The 18,414-nt window shown below is 48.8% G+C and overlaps 1 protein-coding gene across 4 annotated transcripts in view; it reads left to right on the forward strand.

Moving 5' to 3' along the window:
* The first annotated feature begins 885 nt into the window (after positions 1 to 885).
* The window catches only part of Akap1 (A-kinase anchoring protein 1), a 36,637-nt gene continuing 19,108 nt past the window's right edge, over positions 886 to 18,414 (forward strand). Inside the window, exon 1 of one of the 4 annotated variants that reach the window (XM_090351079.1) lies at positions 886 to 1,080. The gene's annotated coding sequence lies outside the window, so the exon portion shown is untranslated. Of the gene's footprint in view, positions 1,081 to 1,261; positions 1,284 to 1,512; positions 1,580 to 16,501; positions 16,681 to 18,414 lie in introns of those variants that run through there. The other 3 variants (XM_090351080.1, XM_090351078.1, XM_090351077.1) reach the window with 3 other exon arrangements.

Below are 18,414 nucleotides of genomic sequence, written 5' to 3' on the forward strand. Positions count from 1 at the left end.
AATTTCAACTTATTTCTTTGCTGACTGCACTACCTAAAACAGGTCTTCCTTTCTTTTCCTTCATTCCTTCCTTCCTTCCCCCCCCCCCACCCTTTTTCTTTCTTCTTTCCTTCTTCTTCAGGACCTGGACAATTTTCCTCAGATTTTGTGCCCAAGGTCTTTCAGTCAGAATTCCACTTCCAGCTTTTTGCTGGTGCAGATAAGTCACCGAACTTTCCTGCTTAGGCTGGCTTGGAATAGAGATCCTTAATTCTCAGCCTCCAGAGTAGTTTTTTCTTTTTTCATTTTAATTAGTTTACATTACTTAAAAGGGTGATTCACATTTCCAAATTACAACATATTTCAGTCAATCTCACCCTTCTATCACTTTTTTTTTCCCCTAGTTAATTCTCAAAAAAAAAAAAATTTCAACTGAAGCCTTGGGTTCGATTCCTCAGTACCATAGAAACAGAAAAGGCTGGCAGTGGCATTGTGGCTCAAGTGGTAGAGGCTAGTCGTGCTCAGAGAGGCTCAGGGGACAGAGCCCAGGCACTGACTTCAAACCCCAGGTCCGGCAAAAAAAATAAAGAAATAAATAATGAAAATTAGCTCCTGTTTTCTATCAAGGCACCCATCCCATCGTGCACATATATATATATATATATATATATATATATATATATATATATATACAAATTTATACTTTACAACTCAGTGGACAAAGGTATCTGTTGACCTTTGAGGTTGTATTTGTCCCTAGCGAAGGTTGTTTTCCCGGAGATCATGCTGTCTTCTTCTGCATTTTGGCCCAAATCAGAAGCGTGGCGGATCCGCGCGGGCGGGCCCGGCGGAACCCCACCCCGTCCGATTGTCTGGAGGGAATTCATTTCCCCAAGTTCCCGGCAGAGGCCCTGAGTCACCGGGCCCGACATCTCCGCGCAGGCATCGTTCCAAAGCGCAAATCCTCGTGGGGCGACGAGGTTCACCGTGACCGCGCCAAGCAATGAAAGTGGGCATGAAAGTTGCCTTCATGGATTTCCAGCGATCTCCCAGCGATCTCCAATCCGAGCAGCCGGTGTAAGATCTCGGGAGAGAGAGAAGGTAGGAGCCACCGGGTGGCCAACACGGCTGGCACTCCCTTCTCCCCGCAGCGCCGAGATTACGGCTCCTCTCGCGATAGCTTGGGCAGCCGCGGGATGTTCACCGAGCACTCCAGACCCCGCCCCCTCTGGCGCAGCTGGGAAGGTGCGCCCGCGCGTGCACGTGGGGGACGGGCGGGAGCTTCCGGCGGCGCGCACGCGCAGGTGAGAAGAAGGACGGGAGGGCGGGCTGGGGCGGGGGGCGGGGAGTGCGCGCGGGGGCGCGCGGGGGCACGAGGGCGGGGGGCGGGGCTTTGCGTCGCGCCGCAGGCACGTCGCTGCGCGTCCTCTGTATTTAATGTCTCTGTGTTCCCTCGGCCTGGGCGAGCACGTGGGGGAGCGGCCGGAGCGGAGCGCTGCCGGGCCGGGCTGGGCCGCGGGGCGAGGTTGGGGTTGGGGGGGGGAGGGCGGCGGCGGCGGCGGTCCTGGGACTCTGCATCCCGACGGTCACCGAGGAACTGGTAAGGCGCTGCCGCCGAGGACGACCGACCCGGACACCCGTTTGCTGGGCCTTCAAGGGGAGCCGTCGGGGGGCACGGGTGATGGCGATGGTGGGGTGCAGGTGCAGGAATGCGACGCGTGGGGCTGGGTGTCCCGGGCTCGGGACGCTGGCGGGGCTTTCGCTGCCTCGGGGGCCCGCGCGCCCCGGCCCCTCCTCCGCCGCCGGGCTGGTGTGCCCGCGGGCTCCCGCTGACAGGTCGCGCGAGCGGGGCGCGGGGCGGCGCTGCGAGCCCCCGGTCCTCGGGGGGCAGCCAGGCCCGGGGTGCCCCCTCGGCGCCCTGACGGCCCCCCTCCCCTGCGCGCGCGCACCGGCCCGCGGGGCGGACCTGAGTACGTCCCACCCAAGGTCGCCCAGCCCCACTCGCGTTTACTTTTCAAAGGTCGTGTGTACCCAGTCCGCGTCCCCGAGGGGCGTCGACGGGGCGGGCCGTGGGCAGGGCCAGGTGCCCCTCGGGGCGGGGAAGCCCCCCTACGCCCACGGACCCTCTTCCCTGTAGGGCTGAGGGGTTGGAGTTAGACGGGTCACTTCTGGAAGGCTCTCCTAACTGCGGGGCCCCGCTGGGTCGTCCCCGGGTTGACCCGGTGGCGGGTGGCACATCCGAGCTTGGATCCCCAGTCCCTGGCGTTACTCAGTGAGCTGAGCCGGGGAAACAGGCGAGATCCGGACCCTAGGAACGCCGTTAGGATCCCTGGATGTCTCCAGGGATGTGAGCATTTGTAGCGTGTCTGGAGAGATGAGCGCCGTCTCGCCCCGCCTGTCTATGGGGTTCACCCCTAACGGTGCCAGAGGTCACGGGTCCCGCACCCCCGTCCACGACCGGGAGGGACATCATGGGGTGAGAGGAGACACCTAACTTGGATCCGATGCCCCAGGGCCAGGTTCCCCGGTGTTCAGCCATTTGGTGCCCTAGGTTATGGCTTTTGGCGTTTCATCTCCTGGGAGGAGGGGAGGTGAAGGTGTACGGAAGGGTCTCAGGGAAGCCGAGGGCATTGCGGGACCTCTCCACAGCCCAGGGAGTTGCTTAGGGGCACCGGGAGCCTTTCCTTACCCCTGGGATGCGGTTAACACAAACCCGGTGGACTTCGCACCAGGTGCCCGCGAAGGCCTCTCAAATCCTGTAGGGTAGGGTGTATGTGCAGGGCAATTAGTAAGGTTAAATTGCCTGTCTTCGCCCCTACTGAAGTGCGGACTGCTTAGTGTTTAAATTTAACTCCTGCTGTAAAATCTGGGCTGCTGGACCTAACGCAACCATGCCTGTTAGTTGGTTTGCAACCTGACTCACCCTCTACCTCCCCATGTGTCAATTACTGAGTCAGGAGCGCCATTCACCAAAAAAAAAAAAAAAAAAAGGGATTACTTCTGACAATACCTTATGTGCTCGTTTATCTCTAAGTGTTTTTCCAAATTCGTTTTCTTAAAACTATTTAGAAAGCAAAACTTAGAGCCACTCGGCTCTTAAAGGTGCAGAGCATCTTTGAAACGAAGAGAGCTGAAGGACTTGATCGTTTATCTCCTTCCTCTTTTCTTGACACATTAAGCAGTTCACCTGCTTATTGTTTGACTTTCTGAACCCTGGAATTAAATGATGTTTCATTTTGGAATTTTTTTTTTTTTTTTTGCCAGTCTTGGGCTTTGAACACAGGGCTTGAGCCCTGTCCTTGGACTTTCTCAAGGCTAGAGCTCTACCACTTGATCCTCAGCACCACTTCTGGGTTTTTTCTATGTATGTGGTACCAAGGAATTGAACCCGGGTCTTGGTGCATGCTAGGCAAGCACTCTTAGCCCTGGGCCAAACTCCTGGCCTCCTTAGTGTTTCTTTTTTTTTTTTGGTAGGTCATGGGGCTTGGTCCCTGAGCTCTTCAACTCAAGGCTATTGACCTGCCCTTGAGCCACAGCCCCACCTCCCGTTTTGTAGTGATTAATTGGAGATAAGAGGACCACGGCATGAGAAAGGGTATTAATATTTGTGAAGTAATGTACCTTCTATCTGGTGAATATAATGTAACCCTTCTATTAATTACAATAAAAATATATTTAAAAAAAACTTCAAAGCGGAAAAAAAAAAGAGGAAAAAAAAAAAAAGAGTCTCACTGCTTTAGTGCCTGGCCTGGCTTTGAACCTCGTCCTCAGATGTCACCCTCCTGAGTAACTAGGATTACAGGTGAGAGCCTCGCTTAGTGTTTCTTGGTTACCTTCTAACAATTTTGTTGTTGGTGGTGGTCATGGGGCTTGAACTCAGGGCCTGAAGGGTGCTGCCTCTGAGTTTTTTCACTCAAGGCTAGCACTCTACCACTTTGTGCCACAGTGCCATTTCTGGTTTTCTGGGGGTTAATTGGAGATAAGGGTCTCATGGACGTTTTTTGCCCAGGCTAGCTTCAAACCTGGAGCCTCAGCTCTCAGCCTGTAGAGTAGCTAGGACTACAGGCATGGGCTACAGGCACCCGGTTCCAACTAGTTTTCAGTTGCCTGGGTATGGTCTTCTGAAATATGGCTCTAGGTGAGAGCAGTTTCCTGTAGGCCTGTATATCATGAAAGTTTATTTCTGAATTAGCTAGACTCTGTGTCATTCAGAGGGTTGTTTCTGTGACCCAGTGAGATTAGCCTGGAGGATTTTTCAAGATGTAGTCCCTTGTTGGACTTTGTCACATCCAAGCTGTTTGTACAAAACCTGTTCACACTTGGCTACTGTGGGTGGCAGCAGAAATAGGAACCTGTTGTAAGGAGCCTGCTCAGGTGCTTGGGTTCAGTTGATGCACCTTCAGTGTAAGGTTGCTGAGCAATTTGTCTTGCTGCCTAATAACCCAGATTATCCTGGGCTTGGGGCTCAGACTGGTCAGTAGCCATAGTTGTAGCCTCCAGTGTTCCCTTTCGCTTCTGAAGGAAGGAAGGATGGAGGTTATATGTAAGATTTGGGACTGTGCCTGATATGTGTTGCTTATGCATTGTGTTTTGTTTTTTAGGAATCCCCCAATCTGGCTTTTAAGTTTCTTTCCTTGATTCATTTGAGTGATTTGAGGTATTCTCCTCCCCCGCCCCCCCATTTGAGACTGTGTATGGGCTTGAACTCCCTGCCTGGGTGCTGTCCCCTGATCACACAGTGCCACTTCTGGTATTTGACTTGTTAGTTGCAGATGAGTCTCATGGTACTTTTCTGCCTCCGCTGGCTTCAAACTGTGAAACTCAGATCTCATCCTTGTGAGTAGCCAGGAGTATAGGCATGAGCCACCAGAGTCTGGCTGATTTGAGTTTTATGAAGAGTACCATTCTTGGTGTTGGGGGTTTAGCTCTGTGGAATAACACATTTGCTTGGCAAGTACAAGGCCCAGAATTCGGTCCTTAGCTTCTGACTTAGTGTCTTGGTTGGAAAGAAAAGGGAGACAAGTTGGTGTTCTCCCACTTGGCCTTGGTCAACTTGTCTTGATTGTGTGGGTATTTTAGGTTGTTTGTGTCTAGAGAGTGGGCCTGTTTTCCTCAGTTACTCCCTTGTAGTCTTCTGTGGGGTTACCATGCGTAGGCGTCTCCACAGTGTGCTCTGTTTTCCTGTTATAGGGAAGCTGATAGTTGTTTCTAGAATAGGCTAAGAACCTTTGCATGTCATTCTAGGAACTTTCCTTTATTAATAGGAAGGTGCTAGATTTCTGGTGACCCTTTGTCTACTGAAATCACCTTATACTGAAAGTTTCTAATTTGTATATTGTGTGTGTGTGTGTGTATCCGTGTCCGTGTCCGTCCATCTCTGTCTCTGTCCATCTATCTATTCTGCTAAGACTTGCTTCCTAACAAGGGCAAGTTCTATTTCTTCCACATTCCTTCCTGGTGTGGTACCTTGCACAGGCTTTACCTATGGGATGTTAAACATCAAGTACCCATTGTATGTGGCACCCCCCCCCCCCCAGTGAGCCTGCTGGTCCTGGCACTTCATTTGGGAGTAGGACAGGGTGTGGCTGGAAAATTAGTTCCTGGGAGTATTATGTGGAGTATGCCTCTTTCTGGATGAACTGCTACTAGCATGCATCTCCTTAATCAAGCTGGAGGCTATTCTCCATTGTTTGGTCAGAAAACAAAAACAAATTGCAGCCTAAGGCTGGTGGCTCACACCTGTAATCCTAGCTACACTGGAGGCTGAGGTCAAAGTTCAAAGCCAGACCTGACAGTAAAGTCCTAAGACTTCATCTCCAAAGTAACCAGCAAGAAGCTAGGCTGAACTGTGGCTCTGGCTTAAGTCCCAGTCCAGCAGGAAAGCTCAGGGCCCTGAATTCAAACCAGAAATGATAGGTGGTGGTGGGATATATGTGTAAAATGAGGGATAGAGAAACCAGTGGGGGTGTTGGGACTAGAAGGTTTTTGGGAGAACTAAGAAACATTCCTAATTAATTCCTCAGGCTTTTCTCCTGATCTTTTGCTGCTTTTTCTTTCTTAGCTTCTCCTTCCATCCTTTTCTTTCTTCTCTCCCATCTCTCCCTTGCTTCTCCTCACTCTACTCTCTGTACTGGAGTCTGGGCTCAGGGTCTCACATTTGCTAGGCATATTTTCTATCACTTCCCTTTCCTATCCCAATTTGTTTTTGTTATTGTTCACATAGTCTTCATTTGGCTGTGGGCTGGTCTGATTAGTGTTTCTCTTACTCTTCCATTATTGCTGGATGACAGGTGGGCTCACTGTACCCGGTCTTTTATTGGTTGAGGTGGGGTTTCAAGAACTTTTTACCCACACTGGTTTTGAACCTCAGTTTTCCTCATCTGCATCTGCCCAGTAGCTACGATTACAGGGATCTTCTTTTGCTGCTTTCTCAGCGGATGGTTGTAGTGAAGGCCTGTGTAATATCATCTAGCATCCGGAGAACTAGCTTTCCAGAAAAAAGTGCCTTTCAAGTATCTTTCAAGCTGTCCTTAACTTTTTGTGCGTGATGTGTGAGTGTGTGTGTGCACAGGGAGGCATATATGCTGGCTTGCTCTTGTTTGACTTATTGGTCAAGGCTGGTGCTCTACCACTTGAGCAACACCTCTACTCTAGCTTTTTGCTTGTTAATTGAAGATAAGAGTCTCTCAGACTTGTCTGCCAGGCTGGCTTTGAACTGTATTGTCTGCCAGGCTGGCTTTGAACTATAATCTTCCAATCACCACCTCCTGAGTAGCTAGGATTATAGGTGGGGTCTACCAATATTTTGAGATCCAAGTCTTACTGGGATTGAAGGCATGGGCTACTATGCCCCCCCCCCCATCTCTCTCCCCCCCGCCCTCTGTTGTGGGGCTTGAACTCTGGGCCTGGGCACTGTCCCTGAGCTCTTCAACCCAAGGCTACCACCCTCCCACTGGAGCCATAGCGCCATTTCCTGTTTTCTAGTGGTTAATTGGATGTAAGAGTCTCAGGGTCTTTAGTGCCTGGGCTGGCTTTGAACCTTGATCCTCAGATCTCAGCCTCCTGAGTAGCTAGGATTATAGGCGTGAGCCACTGTGCTCTGTGCTCTCTCTCTCTCTCACTCTCGCTCTCTCTCTTCTATATTCATATTTGAACTCAGGACTTGGCATATACCACTTGAACCACACACCCAGCCCTTTTTACTTAACTCTTCTGACTGGTGGAGCATAATTTTATTCTTGTCGTCTGATCTTGCCATCTGAATTTTTTTTTTTTTTCAGTTTGCAGGTTTGGTGTTTGCAGCTATGAGAAATAATGTTCTGTTCTCTATCTTGTAACAGGCTGCATGTTGAGATGAATTCTGGAAGTAAAGGCATGCAGATCTCAAAGCCCAGGAAGCATGTTTCTCCCTTGGATTTAGCTGGTACAGCCTGGGCTTGGTATAGCTTTCAGGCTGAAACCTGGCAGTAGAAGGGAGTCTAAGCAGGCCTACTGAACCCAATTTCCTCAGCTGGTAGGAGAGGTGGTGAGCATTAAGGACATTCAGATTATGCTCCTGTGGGCTGCGGGAGACATGTATTTGGGCTACTGTTTAGAGCAGTGCAGATCAAGAACATTTTCATCAGTCTAGAAAGTTTTGTTGGACAGTGCTGCTTTAGAATATTTATTTTTGCCCAACTCCATAAAGCAGCTTTTAATCTCCATAAAGCATTACACATTGGTTGCCTTCATGACATATTTTAGGAAGCAAGCTCTGGTCTCCAGTTGGGAGGGGAGTTATCAATTATGAAACAATGTTAGAGAGGCCTGGGGACACAGCAAGAAGCCAGCCAGTTAGGTTGGAGAGCCTGTTTATCACTACAAAGGTCTTTCTCTAGCTCTTCAAGTCTGTGCTCATTGTTCTAGGTCTACAAATGTCAAATGTCCCCAGATCTGATGCTTGGTGACTTCCTACAGGATGATTTCATCTGCTCCAGCAGTTGTGTGGACAGAGGGAGGGAGAGAGGGAGGGAGAGAGGGAGGGAGGGAGGGAGAGCAAGGTGGCCTTACTGATCCTGAGGTGTGGATGGGGAGTGAGCCTGGGTAGCTGAGCAGCTTTAGTTACAGGTGTCCTTTCAGTCCTGAGTTATGTGTTTTGGCACATAGTGTGAGACCTTTTTCCCCTGATTGGATGTAACATGTCCAACAAGTTACCAATCACCTTTTGGTTTTTTTTTTAAATTAATTAATTAAATATTTACTTATTTATTTTTGTTGATCACGGGGCTTGAATTCTGGGCCTGGGTGCTATCCTTGAGCCAGCACCACTTCCAGTTTTCTGGTGGTTAATTGGACATAAGAGTCGCACTGACTTTTGTGCCCTGGCTAGCTTTGAACCATGATCCTCAGATCTCAGCCTCCTGAGTAGCTAGGATTACTTTTTAATAATTTAAGATTGAGATCTTGGTCTGTTACCCAGGTTGTCCTTGAATTTATCCCTAGGTGATTCTTACCCCCCCTCCTGTTTTTTTTTTTTTTTGCAAGTTCTGGGGCTTGAACTCAGGGCCTGGGCACTGTCCTTGGGCTTTTCCTCAAGTCCAGTGCCCTGCCACTTGAGCCACAGCACCACTTCTGGCTTTTCTATGTATGTTCTATATATGTGGCACAGAGAAATCAAACCCAGGTCCTCATGCATGCTAGGCAAGCACTCTACCACTAGGCCAAATTCCTGGCCTGACTCTTTCCTTTCTTTTCTTCTGCGTGCGTGCGTGCGTGCGTGCGTGCGTGCGTGCGTGCGTGCGTGCGTGCGTGCGTGTGTGATGGGGCTTGAACTCGCCTGGGCACTGTCCCTGAGCTCTTCAGCTCAAAACTACCACCCTCTTTGAGCCAAACCCCACTTCCCATTTTCTAGAGGTTAATTGGAGATAGGAGTCTCAGGTCCTTTTGTGCCCAGGCTGGCTTTGAACTTTTATCCTCAGATGTCAGCCTCCTGGGTAGCTAGGATTACAGGTGTGAGCCACTGCGCCTGGCTCCTATTCTTTCTTATGTAGGTTCTTATACCTGTACACACTTGGAAGTTTTAGCAATAATTTGTTTTAGTTTAACAATAGGGAAAAATGGAGGATAGAGGAACATTTCCTGTTCTTCATTCAGGAAATGGGAATGAACTGACCCAGTGAACTATGTGGGTTTTTAATCCTCTCAACACCACTGGAGGTTCCTGGTTTGAACTAGGGGGTTAAGGTGACCTCTGCACATTGTTCTCCCTCCCACCCCACCCCACCCCACTCCACCCCTGGGTGGTTCTCTCTTTTTTCCCTCCCCTTTCCCCCTTTCTTTTGCTGGTCCTGGAACTTGAACTGGACACTGTCTCTGAGCTGTTTTTGCTCATGGCTACCACTCTGCTACATGAGCCACAGTGCCACTTCCAACCTTTTCTGTGATTAATTGGGGATAGGAATTTCTCAGACTTCTCTGCCTAGGCTAGCTTCGAACCACAATCCTCAGATCTCAGCCTTTTGAGTAGCTAGGCACATAAGTGTGAGCCACCAGTACCTGGCTGGTTCTTCATTTTCATCAAGGAAAATAAAAGACTGGATACATTAAAAATGAAAAAGTATATTTCACAAAGTGAATAGGTTGTATTTTGAGTTCTTTTAGCCTCATTACAATAAATGGGTTATTCTTACCCCATTTTTTGTTTTTTTGTGGGTCATGGAGCTTGGACTCAGCTCAAGGCTACTGTCCTATCCCTGGGCCTGGGTGCTGTCCCTGAGCTCTTCAGCTCAAGGCTACCACCCTACCCTTGAGCCAAGCCCCATTCCCACTTCCCATTTTCTAGAGGTTAATTGGAGATAAGAGTCTCAGGTCCTTTTGTGCCCAGGCTGGCTTTGAACCTTGATCATCAGATCTCAGCCTCCTGAGTGGCTAGGATTACAGGTGTGAGCCACCATGCTTGGCTCTTACCCCATTTTACAGGAAGTTTCCGATCCTTTGAACCTAGCACCTGGTTTATGCAAGCGCTTAGTTAGCACTGTGCTACATCCTATTCTTTAATCTTCCCAACATCCTCTTACCATCTGGGAAATGCATCTTTCAAAAATGAAAACAACAACCATGCATTTAAAAGAAAACAAAGCCTCCTAACTTGTTGAACCTTGAGTCTGGAAATGCCTTGTGGATTGAGCAGGTTGACCTTGAAGTCACTCATTCCTCAGCTAATAATAACTTCCCTAGTGGCCTGTCAGTCCTCACAAGGAGGTCATGAGACCATCCCCTGGCCCTCAGTGGGCTGCCACCCAGGTGTAGCCTGGTCCTTGCTGGAGGAGGCAGCCAGGTGGGTTCAAGCACAGCTTTCAGGCCCTCCTCTCTTTCTCCAGCTCTGGCCTGGGTTTACCTTAGTGAGGACCAGAGATGGCAGCCAGCTGAAGGCCCTCTGTCCTCTGGGTGTCTCCTCCTTGCTGTTTCTACAGAGCAGCTCCACACTCTCATGCCGCCTGGGAGGGGATCGGCTTGCGAGTGCTCTCCACTCTCTGAGAGCAAAGCCAGGGTGCTCCAGATGACCTCTGGGCTTTGTCCTCTGACTTTGGTGTGGCCCACTAAGCATGTGTTGGAGCTATTTTTAACAGGTGGCATCCTTTAGGAGAGCCAAGGGCTTGTGGCTGCAGTGTCACTGCTGTTGCCACCTAACCAGGGGAGGGGGGAGAATAAAGCCACCCTAGAAACTGCCAGGAGCCTTCACAGAGGGGTGCTGGGGCCAGGGCCCAACCTTGTCTCCTGGTCCCAGGAGACATGTGACTGAGGCATTCCGTGAGCTGGGGAGCTCGGGCCAGGTGCTACCTTGGAAACACACACAGCAGCTCATTTTTCAAACCACGGAAACCCATTTTCACATGAAGTTGTCCAATCTAGGGGCTACCCACTAAATGGACACAAAACCTCAAGCCCATGGACTGTCTTGGCTGTGGGTGTCCTTTGGCTTAAACAAAATACAAACACAGGAGGAGGAAAAGCCACAGCCTCTAGTAAGAGTTCTTCCCTGGGACACCTCCAAGGCAGAAGAGGGATAAAAAAAGAGTGTGACGTTTGCCAGTTCCCCCATACTATGCTTTTTTTTTTTTGGTTCCTCCTTCCATCTAGCTTGGAGCTGCCAACTCCAGCCCATCTATCTGCTTCTGATTAAGAACACTCCAAGCCATATAAGGCCTTCTGTTGCCTATGGTGTGGCTGGAGAGCGGGGTTGTTTTCACAAAGTCTGGTTAAAATGACGTGGCCAGGGCTTGCTTATGGGGGCTGCGGGTGTGCTCTCATGCCCACTTCTTATGGGCCAGGCTGCTGAATGACAGCGTACCCGTTGAGGGGTGGAAGTAGAGGAAGGGTCCTGCAGGGCATGCCAAGCGCACACACAGTGTGCCAGCAAGCACTTGTTGGGAACTTGGAATGAGCCTGTTCACACACAGACCTGCCTTACTGCTGGACAGGAGCATCCTGGTTCTGGAATATTTTTATGAAAGCAGCTGTAAGAATAAAAGCTGCTTGGCTCCTAGGGCCAGTAGATTTCCTCTTGAAGGAAGTTTGTTTCTTTGGGTCATGGGTCCAGATCTCCCTTAAGCTGTGCTTTGGTGAGGGTGAGGGTGGTCGAGCAGCCATTTCTGTTGACCCAGCGTGCTTGACCCCACCTTGGCCTCCGTTGCTTTTGCTATGTGTTGAGTCAGCCAAGCTTGTTCCAAGTTTATTCATGCCTTAGGACTTTGGCACATGTTCTCCCTGCCTGGAACTTTCTTCTCCCTCCTACCTCCCCCCAGATCCTGGCATGGCTCCTCACTGTTTCCCTCTGATGCCATGCCTTCCAAGAGGCCTTCCCTCACCATTCTGCTTTCCCTCACCATTCTGCTTTGAGCTTCCTCCCTCAAATCTTCCCTGCAGCCTTTCTCCTAAACCTTGGCACACTGGGCATTGTTCACAGCTTCCCGTGGCACTTGCAGGTGCATAGGACTGTAGTTAATCCATTCCATGCAAGAGTCTGCATTCGTGTTAAGTTGCTGAATCTTTGCATGTCTGAGAGTTGAGTTCCTGTGCTCCCTTTGTCTTCTTGAAAGTGTTTCCCTTGTGTTCCCTGTGGAACCTGGGGACAGAGGGTATTGATGTTCATAGGTCTTTCCTTCCTTCCATCCGCCCTTCCTTTCTCGGGTTTAAACCCAAGGCCTGGCTGCTATCCCTGAGATTTTGAGCTCAAGGTTATTGCTCTGCCACTTGAACCACAGCTCCATGTCCAGCATGGTGGCTAATTGGAGATGAGAGTATTGGGGCCAGGGATTTGGCCTAGTGGTAGAGTGCTTGCTTAGCATGCACTGAAGACACAGATTTGATTTTGGTGCTGTGGCTCAAGTGGCTAGCCTTAAGAATACCCAGACTAGCAAAGAAGAAGGAGGAGGAGGAGAAAGTGTCTCATGATTTTCTGCCCATGCTGGCTTCAAAACTCAATCCTCAGATCTCAGCCTCCTGAGAAGCTGGTACTGCGGGCATGAGCCATGGCTCCAGTTCCTTCCTACTGAATGACTGGTCTTGACAGATTCTGCTGCCTGATGTCCTTACTGTTCTGTAGAGCAGAGAATCCTGCCTTGGTTTTCATAGGGTGTTTTTAATCAGTAAGCAAGTTCTTGAGTATTACTGTTATTCACTGGGCAGTTTGGGGGTACCAGAAGCAAAATATGAGAAAGGAAAATATTACAAATTTGTATGTAGATGGATTAACACTAACAGATATATATTGTGGTTAGTAAGAAACAAGCTATATGACACACTATATCCTTTGCTATTTAAGAGTGATTTTCACCTGAGCACGATCAAATACAGTATAAAATTTTAATTCCCAGTAGGCTAGGGTTGGTGGATAGTGAATTTGAAACCAGCTTGGGTGGGTTACATAGTGAGGCCTCTGTTTCCTGTCTCCCCAAATTATTTATTTATTCCCAGTCCTGAGCTTGAACTCAGGGCTTGAGCATTGTCCTTGGACTTTCTCAAGGCTAGAGCTCTACCACTTGAGCATGAATACCACTTTCGGCTTTTTTCTATGTACATGGTACTGAGGAATCTATCCCATGTCTTGGTGCATGCTAGGCAAGCACTCTACCACTAGGCCAAACTCCCGGGCCCCACAAAATAATTTTTTGTCAAAGAATTGTAGACTTTTTTGGGGGGTGGGTGGGTCATGGGGTGTTTGAACTCTGAGCCTGGGTGCTGTCCCTGTGCTCTTCAGCTCAAGGCTACCACCCTACCCCTGGGCCTGGGCATTGTCCCTGAGCTCTTCAACCCAAGGCTACTGCCCTACTCCACTTCCCTTTTTCTAGTAATTGGAGGTAAAGAGTCTCCTGTTCTTTAGTGTCCTCTTTAGTGTCCAGGCTGGCTTTTTTTACTGTGATCCTCAGACCTCAGAACCTCCTGAGTAGCTAGGATTACAGGCGTGAATCCCTGCTCCCAACTACATAATTTATTTATTTTTAATGTTGGTTCTAGGGCTTGCTCCATGCTAGCTCTCTGTCACTTTGAGCCACTGCATCACTTCCAGTTTTCTGGTGGTAAAAGTCTCATGGACTTTCTGGCCCTGGCTGAGTAGCTAGGCCTGAGCCACCAATGCCTGTCTTGGTGTCCTATTTTTGGAGATAGTCTCAAACTTTTCTTTGCCCTAGCTGGCTCTCATATTACTATCTTTCTGGTCTTAGTCTTCTAAGTAGCTAGGGTTAGAGGTGTGAACCACTGGCTCCTAGCTTTTCATGCCACTTCCCTTTTTCTGAATGTCTTTGTTAGCTTTCTTCTTAGACTATATTATCTGGCTTATTTTTTTTCTTTTTTATTAAATAATTTATTAACGTTGATTTTTACATCATATTTCAAATGAGATATTTAACAAACAAGTATTCAAGAAGGGACTCTATATACAGTCACTGGCACTTAGATTTTAGAACATAATTGAAATTAGGCTGAGGTTTGTATGTCATAGATACATATTAATCTATGTATTAAAACATTGTGTCTATAGAGTCACAAATTTTTATGTCTATGTAGTTGTGTTTATATTTCCAATACCATGTCCATAGCATTGGGTCCGTGAATAATGAGTCCTCGCTCTTGTACTGTTTGGATCTAATAGCCACATATTGAGGATACCATGTGCCTTTTGTTCCTTTGATCTTGATTTGTCTCACTCAACATGATTCGCTCTAGACTCATCCACTTCCCTGTTGGCTATGTAGAATTCCATTCCACATTTTTTGTATCTGTTCATCTGCAGTAGGGCATCTGGATTGTTTCTATCACCTGGCTTTTGTGAACAGTGCAGAGATGAACATAGCTGAGCAGGTATCCTTATCATATACTGGGTTATTATGTTCAGGATAGATGCCCAGGAGTGGTATGGCGGGATCGTAGGGAACGTCTATTTTTGGTTCTTTAAGAAACCTCTACACTGCTTTCCAGAATGGCTGAACTTGCTTACAATCCCACCAGCAGTGCAGTAGGGTTCCTTTTTCTCCACAACCCTGCCAGCATCTATCATTGTATCTGGCTTCTTTTTTTGTGTGAAAGTTCTCTTTGCTTATTCCTATACCTTTTTTTTGCCAGTACTGGGGCTTGAACTCAGGCTGTGGGCACTGTCCTTAGGCTTTCTCAAGGCTAGTACTCTACCACTTGAGCCACAGTACTACTTCCAGCTTTTTTCTATGTATGTGGTACTGAGGAACTGAACCCAGGCTTTGTGAGTGCTAGGTGAGCATTCTACCACTAGGCTCCCCCAGCCCATTCCTATACTTCTTTCTTCTCCCATCCAGTATAGAAGTAGCACAAGTTGCTAGTCACAGTATATATTACAAACATCTGCGACTACATGGGTCTTAGTTTTCCATGTTTTATTGTCTTTTTTTTCCCCTCTCTTTCCCTTCTCATCCTCCCTTCCTTACTCCTTCCCCCACTCCCAGAGTTTGACATTGACTATGCCACATAGCTCATGCTGATCTTTTGGGAGTGTTGGGATTATAGGTATGTACCACCACACCCAGCACTCACTTTTCTTCTTCTGGGCCTGGGTGCCGACCCTGAGCTCTTCAGCTCAAGGCTACCATCCTACCCTTGAGCCAAGCCCTTTTCTAGAGGTTTGTTGAGGAATCGTCTCAGGTCCTTTTATGCACTGGCTGGCTTTGAACCTTGATCCTTAGATCTCAGCCTCCTGAGCAGCTAGGGTTACAGGCGTGAGCCACCGCACCCTGCCCACAATCTTTTTCTATTTTTTTTTTTTTTTTTTTTTGGTGGTGGTACTGTGCCTTGCCACCATTGGGCCATGCTTCTATCCCTTTTTGCTCTTTCGTTTGTTTTTGTTTTTGATTTCTCTTATTGTCCGTATGATGTAGATGTATTGAGGGGTTATTGTTACATTCAGGTACATTACTTCTTGAACATTGTTATCCCTTCTCATATTTTTCTTCCACTTCCCTACCACTTTTTCTTTTCCTCCCTAGTCGTGGGGCTTGAACTCACATCCTTGGGCATTTTTTGCTCAAGGCTAGACCCTTACTACTTAAGCCACAGCACCATTTCAGCTTTTCCTGAGTAGGTGGTATCGAGGAATTGAACCCAGGGCCTCGAGCATGCTAGGCAAGCACTCTACCACTCCCCCCACTTTAAAGAAAAAAAACAAACGTAATAGGTGAACTCAGGACTAGTGCTCTACCAGCTGAGCCACAGCTTCCTATCTGGCTTTTTGGTGGTTAGAGATAAGGGTCCTGTGGACTTTTCCTGCTGGGCTGGCTTCAAACCACCATCTTGGCCTTCTGAATAGGCCTACAGACATGAGCCACAGACACACAGACACCTATTCTCTAGTTAGGTGGTTTTTTGTTTTGTTTTGTTTTTTGTTTTTTTTTTCCCCCAGTCCTCAGGCTTGAACTCAGGGCTTGAGCAGCACTGTCCTAGGGCTTTCTCAAGGCTAGAGCTCTGCCACTTGAGCCATAGCACCACTTCTGGTTTTTGTATGTATGGCATAGAGGAATCAAACCTGGCTCTTCGTGCACGCTAGGCAGGCACTCTAGCATTAGGTCTTCTCCAGTTAGTTTCAATCCTCCTATCTGTATCTCATAGGTAGCTGGGATTACAGGCATGAGCCATCATGCCTAGTTTTTAGTTAAATGAAAAACTGGTTTGGAAAAGGAAGACACCAGGTCCAGAGATGGGGGTTTTAGCTTCTTGCTCTTCTACATGGAGCTCTTGGTTCTGGATTTTGATTTCTATTTTATTTGGCTGGAAGCTTCACTGAGCAGGTCTTCCATCTAGAAGTTGGGTGAGCCTTAGCCCTCCTTTTACGTGCCTCTGGACAGGTTTTGTTATGTCCTGACTCTGTTCCACTAGGAGGACAGAGCTGCCCACGGGCACACTTGTGGGCATACTTGTCCAGCTGTAGTAGCCGTGGGGCCATCACAATGGAGGGCGTGGGGGGTCGTCCTGGGCAGGCCCTTGGACCCACTGTGAGCTAACATGGAATCATGAGAGTACCCTCTTGAGTCAGCCAGCTCAGTTCCCAAGGATGAAGGGAGCACCGGGGCAGGGCCGAGACCACCACACGTGAGGCATGGCTCCCCCACTGTGATTCCTGGCCCAGCCATGCTGCTGTGGGAGAGTTGCCCAGGCTCACCATCGCCCCCACCCTCTGTGGCAGGACTGCACGCTGCCATCAAGGTAGGTGCTGGCAGCTTTGCTTAGTCTCTCAAGGGTCGTGAGCCTTGTGGGAACACCTTCCAGAACTGTCTGTCTAGTAGGCAGCCACCAGCTAGCTGCATGTGTTCAGTTCAAGTGCTCAGTAACTCCATGATGAAGCGGCCACTGGCACTGGATAGCTGTCCTCACTTGTGACTGCCCCAGCTGTTACCTCTGTGACCTGCTCCACTTCGACCAGGCTGCAAGGGCACTGTTCTACGAGTTTCCCCTTGCCTTGATGGATGGGAAAGGTCACACTCCTCACCTCAAGAGCTGGTCCCCTTACCAGCTCTTGAGCTTTCCCTCTGCCCCAGGACCCTCTCCCCTCCCACCCTTTAGGGTATTAGAACCTTAATTAACGTCCTTTTCCTCACCCCACCCATTGCAATCTAAGGAAATCCTGGCCTTCTCTGAGCCCGCCTTCCTGGGCTCTGCCCTCTGCCTCCTTTCCAGCTGGGCAGCCTACAGGGCAGGAGGTATGGGGATGAGTGTGGCTGAGTGGAGTCTTCTACTTGCTCTGTGAGCTTCTGGTGGATAAAAGCTGCTGTTATGTTAGTAGTATCTTGCACAGATTTGACTATGTGAGGAAGGAGAATTAACCCTCACTTGATGAGGGATTGATTAAGAAGATGCTTCTGATAAAAATCAAGAAATGCTTTTGAAGTTGGACAAGGAACTTTTGACTGTGCGCTGTTCCCTGCCAAAGTCCCACTGTGAGGGGGTGGGGGGGGGTGCCAAGCTTCCAGTTCTGACTGCCAGTCTTGGGAAAGGGGAGGAGTCTTCTTCTGGACCTTGCTGGGCTGAATTCCAGATGTGTCTGAAGCATGTGCCTTCCTGCTGGCAAACATTGGGATAATGGGAAAATGTTGGATTCTAGTCAAGACAATACATGAATGCTTATCCAGAACACAAAATAGATGTGAGTCTATTGACCAGGCCCAAGTTCAGAGTGGATATAGCCTCTGCCTGGGCTGTTGTTTTTATATCAACTTTCTTGTTAATTACACGTAATGCTTTTTGTACAATAACTGCAGCCAAATTGGCTTTTTTTTTCTTTTTTGTTACCATTCCCAGGAATTGTTTTACAGAAGGGTCTAGATGTGGGGTTACCCATCTGTCATCTGGGGTGGGAGAGCCTCCTCCCCAAAGTTGCTCTGAGCCGCTGCAGGTGTGCCTCTCTAGAGGCGGAAGGATCCTTTCTGAACCTGGTATAAGCAGAGGAGTATAAAGGCCTGTAGCTACGCACGTGCCCATCTCCTTGTGACTGCTTGGCAGTGGGCCAAGCAAGTGGCTCTTCCTCCAGCAAATGGACCTGCTAAAAATAAAATTAAGCAGGCAGCCGGTTAATTCCAACAGATTCAAAATAGCAAATGGCCTCCCCACCCGCCCCAGGGTGGTGCTCTGTCCCCTCCACTGGGGAGGCTTTTCCCTGGCTGGAAGCCACCCTCCTGTATAGTTAGCTTGTGACGTGGAGTTGTGGAGTGTGCAGTGCTCAGGTCAGTTAAGTCTGGGGAGGTGAGGAGGTTGTAAGGAAGGAGGAATAAGATGGTTGTATATCAAGTGTCAGTATGAAAACAGAACAATAAAAACCTGTTAAAAATTGTTCAGAAGAAAGAAAATCTGCAGGGTATGGCTCATGCCTATAATCCTAGCTGCTCAGGAGGCTGAGAGCTGAGGATCCCAGTTCAAAGCCAGTCCAGGCAGGAGAGTCTCTGA

The sequence above is a fragment of the Megascapheus bottae genome, chromosome 17 (genome assembly GCF_031878675.1).
Source record: "Megascapheus bottae isolate mThoBot1 chromosome 17, mThoBot2.hap1, whole genome shotgun sequence".
In the NCBI taxonomy this organism is placed as follows: domain Eukaryota; kingdom Metazoa; phylum Chordata; class Mammalia; order Rodentia; family Geomyidae; genus Megascapheus; species Megascapheus bottae.